This window comes from Silurus meridionalis, chromosome 6 (assembly GCF_014805685.1).
Source record: "Silurus meridionalis isolate SWU-2019-XX chromosome 6, ASM1480568v1, whole genome shotgun sequence".
Classification (NCBI taxonomy): domain Eukaryota; kingdom Metazoa; phylum Chordata; class Actinopteri; order Siluriformes; family Siluridae; genus Silurus; species Silurus meridionalis.
Genome location: NC_060889.1, coordinates 17,919,798 through 17,928,537, shown reverse-complemented (window position 1 = coordinate 17,928,537; position 8,740 = coordinate 17,919,798).

Genomic DNA, 8,740 nt, shown 5'->3' with positions numbered 1-8,740 from the left:
TTGCGTTGAAAACGCTTTGGGAACGCCTTGGATTGTTTATGCTCTGAATCATCAATGTGTACAATCCGGCCATTTGGCAGTTGTGACCTCATTGGTGGGCGACATCGCGCAAACCAGGAAGCTACAAAATGGAAGCGCAATGGCAGGGACATCGGCTTCTAAAAAAGGAGAAGGTAAACGCTGCAGGGATGCAGGAAGTATGGCCCGTTCCCTCAGAGAAATAGGTTTACATAAGTAACCTAGAGACGATCCTCTTTCAGGAACTCGAGCAGCATCGAAAATGCTTTGGGAAACGAGTGTCCAATCATGCCATACCGACCAGTCCCTGCCTAGTGTGTCTAAGCCCAACCAGCATGCAGGACAGGGGAGCCGGGACTGGCTCTGATGTTGAGGTCGTAAAACCTGACAAAGGTCAGCAGACCAGGCCATAGAGGCCGCCATACCCTGGGTGGAATGAGCCTTAACTCCGAAAGGAGTTAGAGGACTAGAAGACTCATAACACAGACAAATGGCATCCACAATCCATCTACTGAGCGTCTGCTTATTAGCCGGGGAACCTTTCCTATTAAGGCCATAGCAGACGAACAGCTGCTCCGACTTCCTCCACTGACTTGTCCTGTGGAGGTATGTGTCCAGTGCTCAATTTTACTTTTCCTGGTTAGGGGCTAGGAAAGAAGGAGGACGCTAGGTCATGAGGGAGCTGCAGGCATGTTAGGCTCATACCCCGGTTTAGAGTAAAGGACAGCACTGGCCATGCCAGGGGCAAACTCCAGGAGAGACAGGGCTACAGAAAGAGCCTGTAGGTCCCCGACCCTCTAAGGAGACGAAATTGCCAGGAAAAAAGAGGACTTAACCAACAGATACCTAAGGGCTCCCTCGGCCAAGGGCTTGAAGGGGGGCTCAGATAAAGCCGCTAGCACAATGGCCAAGTCCAACACATGCACTTCTTTCCCTCAGCAACTGCCCCACTAGCGGGTTACTATAAGCTGTGATAGCGGACAAGTAAACCTTCAGGGTTGACTGAGCCAAACCTGTGGCAAACTGTTCTTGCAGGAACTCCAGAACTGAACCAAACGGTCAGTTAACTGGGTCCAACTGGTCTTGCTCACACCACATAGTGAACAGATGCCATTTAGCGGCATACAACCTCCTCGTGGAGGGAGCTCTGGAATAGAAAATGGTCTCTACTACCTCAGTAGAGAGACCAGCTGCTAGGAACTGCACCCCCTCAGGGGCCACAGCTATAGCTTCCATAACTCTGGGCGGGGGTTCCCCTGCCTGTGAGAGGAGATCCCACCTGGGAGGAATTTCTCAAGGAGGTCCCTTGAGGAGGGACAGCAGGTCCGTAAACCACAGTCTGCCCTGGCCAACAAGGTGCCACCAGGAGGAGATGAGCTCCTTCCTAGTGGATTCTTTACAGAGCTCCCAGAAGCAGCGTGATTGGGGGAAAGGCGTACAGACGTAGCCTCGGCCACGTCTGCACCATGGCGTCCAGCCCCAATGGGGTTTGGTGAGAGAGAAAGAACCAGAGGGGACAGTGCGAAGTCTCTCGAGTCACAGATCCACCTGGGCTCTGTAATATCTCTGCCATATCTGCTCCATCACTTCGGGGTAGAGCCTCCATTCCCCGGGCCTCTCCAGTTCAACCAGCCTGGGATGTAAACTGCTCTCAATAAGAGGAGTTTTCCCTGTGACCATAGGAGGATCTGCCACTCCAGCCTGTACCAGCGAGACCCCCGGTGATTGATGTATGAGACTACCGACATGTTAGTACGGACCAATATGTGGGACCTCCCAGGTCTCGGTGGAAGTCTTCCAGTACCAAGAACACGGCCATTATCTCCAGGCAGTTTATGTGCCATAAAAGATGTGACTTGTCTACACTCATGACCGCTCCCCACCCCATGAGAGATGCGTCCGTCGTTAGCATTACCCGACAACAAGGAGCTCCCAGGCGGGGCCTTGAGACAGGAAAGTAGGTTCTTTCCATACTTCTAAGGCTCTAAGGGCTCACCAGGAGAGAACCCTCTGTCTCTGAGCCACCACTGGAGGGGTCTCGAATAGAGTCGGTCAAGTGGAATCAGACTGGATGCTTTAACTCTCTTGTAAAGATGACTTTGATCTGGGCAGGAGGGCAATTGTGCCCGCAACACGGTCGAGTCCCACACTACGCCAAAAAAGGTGGTTCTCTGCACTGGAGAAAGCACACTCTTCTTTGAGTTCATTCTTAACCCCAGTTCCTTCCCGCGGTGGGGCTAAAGCCGCATTCATGCACTTGGTGAAGGTGCAGGGTGAGAGTGCTAGGCTGAACGGGAGGACCCAATATTGGTAGGCTTCGCCCCTGAAAGCAAACCTCCTGTGAGATAGAAGGATGGCTATGTGGAAATAGGCATCTCTTAGATCTATCGTCACAAGCCAGTCCTCGGACTTGATCTAAGACACAATCTCCTTGAAAGTAAACATCCTGAAATTGAGCCTCCTAAATGAGCGGTTTGAGGAGTGCAGATCTAGGATCGGCCACATTCTGCCATCCTTCTTCGGAACAACGAAGTCCTGGCTGTAGTAGCCTGACTCTCTGACTAAGGGAGGAACCACCTCGATGGCCCCTTTCCTTTGGAGGGTGCACACTTCTTGTTCCAGGACCAGAGCCTGCTTGTGTCTCCCCATGGTAGGAGGGGACCGGAACTGAATCCAGTAGTACTTCTCTACTGTGTGCAGTACCCACTAAGATAGATCTGGCAGGCCTTCCCAAGCTGCCAGGAAATCTCTTAGGGTAACCAGCCACTTAAGGCTAGTCTCTTAACTTTCCAGAGCAGCTGGAGCAGTGCCCTGCAGCCGTTGGGGCCTCCTGAAAGGCACACACAGCAATCTTTTGGGCTGAAATGGAGGGAGATACCAGTAGGAGGGAGGCTGCACTCTGAGGCACATCTTGTGGGAGAGTTAAAAGCCTGGCCTCCCCATCTGCCCGGAAGTCTGATTAGGGAACCAGCCTCTCGAGGCTGGCTTCTGACCCTTTCAGAACAGCTGGGGAGATCCCCTGCAGCTGTAACTGCTTCCTGAGCAGGCCCGGGTCCCCTCCATCCTGCGTGGGGACGGAAGAGATGGAGGGAGACTGCGCTCCGAGGTACATCTTGCGGGAGAGCTAACAGTCTGGCCTCCTGATGGTGTCAAGGAGGTACAGGCACCGTATAACCCTATTGTAAATCGCCTTCCCTGTAATAGGATGCGCTGATTGTCAGGGCTATTGCATCACTGCCTTCGGTTAGCCGACTCCTTTGATTTGGGCTTAGAAATCAAAGAAACCGGCGGGGTCCAGGTGGCAACGCTCTGCTTTTGGCCTTCACGCTGCCCAGCCGTGCCAAGAGAGTGGTGGGGAAAGTACTGCTGAAATGCCACCAACTGCATTTTTGACTCCTAAAACCTGTCGACTACTGCCCCTACTGTGTCGCCGAACAGGCTAGAAGTAGCTATCGGGGCATTTAGCAAAAAAACCCTGTCCCTGTCAGGAATTTCTGACAGGGTGAGCTATCCAGCTCATCCAGCTTGCTGGGAATGCACTGCTTCTGCTTCTCATCAGGCCAAGCTATCTCAAGAACAGCACAGGTTGTGAGGAGTCCGTAGGCTCGCTAGCATCCAAACCTCCTAGAAAGAAATCCGGAGCTCCACATCACACATGCCAGAAGAAGGGACCGCTGAAGCGAGTGCTTTTCCTGGGGAAGGGAAGCTTGGCCCATCAGGAGATGATAGAGAGGAATTATCCATCTCCATGCCTTCTGCTAGGTCGGCCTGCGAGCCCCACGACCTTCGGCGCCGCTTCGCTTAAGCAAGAGTGGGGCCTGAGCCGCGAGGGAGATCACTCCGAAGAGTGATCTCCGGGAGCGGAGGGTGCCAATAGCCATGCGGATACAGCACGGACAATTGTCTCTTTCGAGTTTTGTGTTGTTTGCTTGTGTTTGACATGCATAAGTTTTTTTGCTTCTTAGCCATTGCTGCACTGATTCACACACAAATCACTTACCTGAACAACAGAAGTGCTCTCATTTTGTAGCTTCCTGGTTTGCGTTCCCGAAGCATTTTCGACGCTCGAGTTCCTAAAAGGGAACCTTTATACCATCACCTCAATTAAAGGTAACCAATTAAAAAAGTGCTAGTTTAGCTACAATCCTATTAGACTAGTTAGTTAATTGTTTTGTTGTTACACTCATAATGATGTGTGTGATGTTATGCAAGCTAAAAGAAATATTGATGATCTATGTGTAAAAGCAAAGCAGGCAACACAGCACAAATGATATACAGTTATTAGTGTATTTAATTAAATGCATTAGCCTACACTATCCTCATAATTTGATGAGTGAGAGAGCTGCATACACATCTTTATCTTTTGCATGTATACTTCTTTCCTCTTTCTTCTGAATTGGACTCCTGAGGGCTTAGACCTTTTTTATTATCCATAATTTTAATTTAGGTTTAGCTCTTCTTACTGTCCTGATGTCACCAACCCCCGCCTCTACTTTCTTGATTTTTTATTTATTTATTTTTTTGGACATCCTGCCATCCCCCAGCAAGATGCCACACTGGTTGGCTGCCCAGATTGACTAAATTCGCCACTGCCAAGCGGCAATCAAAAAGCTTAAAACAGAGCGTGAGCTCTACCCTGATTGGTAACTTGCTGTGTGTTTGACCAATTAACTTTTTATCCACTCAAATAAAAAAGAACGACTGATTTTGCAAAACATAGGATATTTGACTTTGAAATGTAGTAAAAGAAAAGTTCCCCCCAAAAAAACTACTTACTTTGTTACTGTCCACCACTGGTGTATATGCATACCTGTTCTGCAGTGCACTGTGCATGAGTATGTCTATAATTACATACTCAAGGATTTCAGAACATCCATCCAGCAATCCTGACATGAGAAGGGCATAATCCTTAAACAGAAATTACTATTCAAAACTTTACACACTACACTCAGATGGTTGTAATCTTTTAATAAATGTATTAGCTCCAATGTTAATTACGTAGATCTCACCCCATTGATGCATAATTACTGATGAACTACTGTAATAACACAAAGTATTAATTAGGAATAAAATCTTTAAATGTTTCTGCATGACTGAGATTATTAATACACATGAAGTAATGTTGCAGCAGTAATCATACAATAAATTGAATGCAGAAAGAATGTTAATAAAATGGTTCATGTGGATAGAAATAAAATATAAAAGGAACAAATACATAAGTAGGAACTACTCCAGGGCCTCAATGTAAATCTAACGTTTTCCAAGTAGCTTTTCAAATATTATGGTTTTCTTCCTTTTGCTCTGTTACAAAAATGTTAACAGTAAACTTTTTATATTTTTGATTAAAAACATTACAGTCTCAGAAAGGCCAGGAAGCTCCAGCTTTTTTTATTTTTATTCAGAATTGAAAAAAGGACAAAAATAAATGCTTTTTCAACATTAAAAAAAAATCTAACGACCGTACATATTCCATAAAACACACACACATATACACACATATACACACATATACACACACACACACACACACATAAAGAGCTAAGGAAGTTATTTCTCATAGAAATAAAATACCTACATATTAGCCAGCAAAACTATGTTCAGTGAAAAATCGTCTTAATTCCAGAGAACTGTTTTTGCTTTCAACTGTTTTTTTTTTCTTGGAAAATGCAATTTGGCATTTTTTTATCCTCTTACTTCTGTTCTAAATTTACTTTACTGTGAAATAGACAGGATTTAGCAATGTAAGTTGCTAAGCAAAAAATAGTCTGCAGGTTTAAGCCAATCATTTCCATGTAGGGTAAAGTATGTGTGTGTGTAATGCATAGAGATGTGGTGCAGTGGTACATTACCATTTAAATGCAGGAAGAAATACAACTGCACTCTGTCTAAAGTGCCTGCTATTTTTTAACACCTGACAGACTTGCTTCTTCAGGTTGGTGCAGAAAAACACTTAGATCATCATTAGAGCACAATTTACAAAACTCTGCCGTAAATGGTGCAGCAGAGCATTAGATGTCAGAGCAGTACTTCACCTGCTTACCTTTTTGAGACAGACAGAGTGAGAATGCTGTGAGTGAGTCAGAGAAGAGTGTGTGCAAGAGATGTAGAGATGGTCTATAAAGAGCAATAAGTATTTTCTGGCTTTGAAATTAAGTCAAGTTTATTTCTATAGTTTGTTTTACAATGGACATTGTCTCAAAGCAGCTTTACAGAATTCACAGTGTGTTCATGTGTGTGTTATACAGCATAAAACATACTTCAAAAATCTTCTTCTTTTGGCTGCTCCCATTAATGATCGCCACAGCAGATCATCCATCTTCATACCCCCTGTCCTCTACATCTGCCTCTTTGAAACCAACTACCTGCATGTCTTCCCTCACTGCACCCATAAACCTCATCTTTGGCCTTCTTCTTTTCCTCCTTCCTGGTGGCTCCATCCTCAGCATTCTTCTACAGATATACCCCATGTCCCTCCTCTGCATATCCAAACCATCTCAAGCTAGTCTCCCTCTGCTTGTCCCCAAAATGTCCTACATGCGCTGTCCCTCTAATAAACTTGTTTCTAATCTTGTTCATCCTCAACACTTCCAATGAAAATCTCAGCATCTTCAACTTTGCTACCTCCAGCTACACCTCCTGTCTTTGAGTCAACAGTACAAATACAAAATATTATTTTCTAAATTGTTTAATAATATTTGGAGCGTTCAGGTTAATTTTGAAAAGCTAAAAACCCTTAACTATTTAAAATCACGCTTTTTAAGTTTGCAAACCCAGGTCCCATTAGTGGAGTCAAGAGAATAATACTGGCCAAGCATTCTGGGTGGAAAGAATGACATAATCGCTCTCCTCTGTCAATCAAAGTGATCCTAAGCAAACACTGTCTTTTGTGAGCTCATATATGCTGAAGAGGGCAACTTTCTCCAGACTGCTCTGTGATGTAGCATGAACAGCAGTTTCGAATGATGTGACAGATGGTATCCAAAAGGAAGCATGTGATGCTCACACCCTTTTTTATTTTTTGGTAGATATGGTAAGAAAGAGCTGAATTGTAACATTTAAAAGAAAACAGGGGAACAAATATTCAAAGAGCCAAAGAGATGCTAAATAGGAATCTAATCTCATTTGTCATTTTTGGGATTTTACGAGCCCAATTCCATAAAAGTGGGGTAAAATGTAAAAACGGAATGCAATGATTTAAAAATCTCATAAACCAATATTTTAATCAAAATAAAACAGAAAATATAGCAAATGTTTAACTGAGGAAATACCATTTTAAGGGAAAAAATAGGGTAATTTTGAATTTGATTGCTGAAACAAATTGGGCCAGGATAACAAAAGCCTGGAAAAAGTAAGTGTTATTGAACAGCCTGAGAAACTAATTAAGGTTTATTGAAACAGGTCAGTAAAATTATTGGGTATAAATTGTGCTTCTTATAGAGGCAGAGTCTCACAAAAGTAAAGATGAGCAGAGCTTCACCAATCTCTGAATGACTGTCTAAAAATTGTGGAACAATTTTAGAATAATTTCTCAACATAAAATTGCAAAACAGTTGCATATCTCATCATTTGTAGTACATAATATCATCAAAACTTTCAAAGAATCTCAAGAAATCTCTGTGTGCATGGAACAATTGCAAAAATAAATATTAGATGCCCATGGTCTTTGAACCCTCAGACAGCACTGCATTTAAAAAGTCATGATTCTGGACTGGAAATCACTGCATGGGCTCATTAAAACCTCCAGAAATCATTGTATATTGTTTTTTTTATTTAATTTTTTTTAAACAATGATACCACATTCTCCAGACTGAGAAGGAGAGGAACCATCTGGCTTGTTTTGCACACTGTCCCAACATTTTTGGAATTGGGTTTGTAATATCAATATTCAATAATTCTTATATTTATAGAGCAAGTAAATAATTGTATAATGACATGACAGCATGTCTCAAATAGGAGGGTATGAAATGTTATTCCACCTGTAAAATCTTCTGGGCTTCTCAATAACAATGTACCTTTGATTGTGACTGCATGTACATACATTTATCCCAAGGAATGAGTTTTTTTAACAGAATAGATTCACACATTGATGATTTTAGTGTTTAAAATATAGCTTTGAACCCTGTCTAAATATCAGACTGTAATATTACCAGCATTATTTATTCAGTTACAAAGCTAAAATGATAAAAGTTGGTAAAAACGATAAAACACACACGCTGTGTTTGTCGTTTCACTCTCATTATGATAGTTTTATGATAGAATTACAATCATACCTACAGTAGATGTCTATTGCCACACAGAACACACTAAACTGAAGACCAGCAGCAAGCTGTCAGTGAAAAATAAAAAAAGGTTTTACAGTGATTATCACAATGAATATGCAACAAACTCAGAATGATCAAAGACTGAGCACCCATAGCCTAAACCTAAAAAAATAAAAGTAGAGTACATTTTAGCTGATAGTCACTATTATATTCTGGCTAGTCGGATGAGAGACTAAGTACAAAAAACATTTTATTTTTAATTTCATATCTACTGTAAAACAAAATGTTATCAGATTCCTTAGATTTGGATCTGTAAAAGTAAAACCATACTGATTGCAGTAGTGGGGAGTTTTAAATTGAAAGAGAGCAAGCAAGATCAGTAGGCTTATTATGACAGATTCCATGCTTTCCTGAACCTTAGAGAGACAGAAGAACCTAGAAAGAGAGACAGAGAGAGAGAG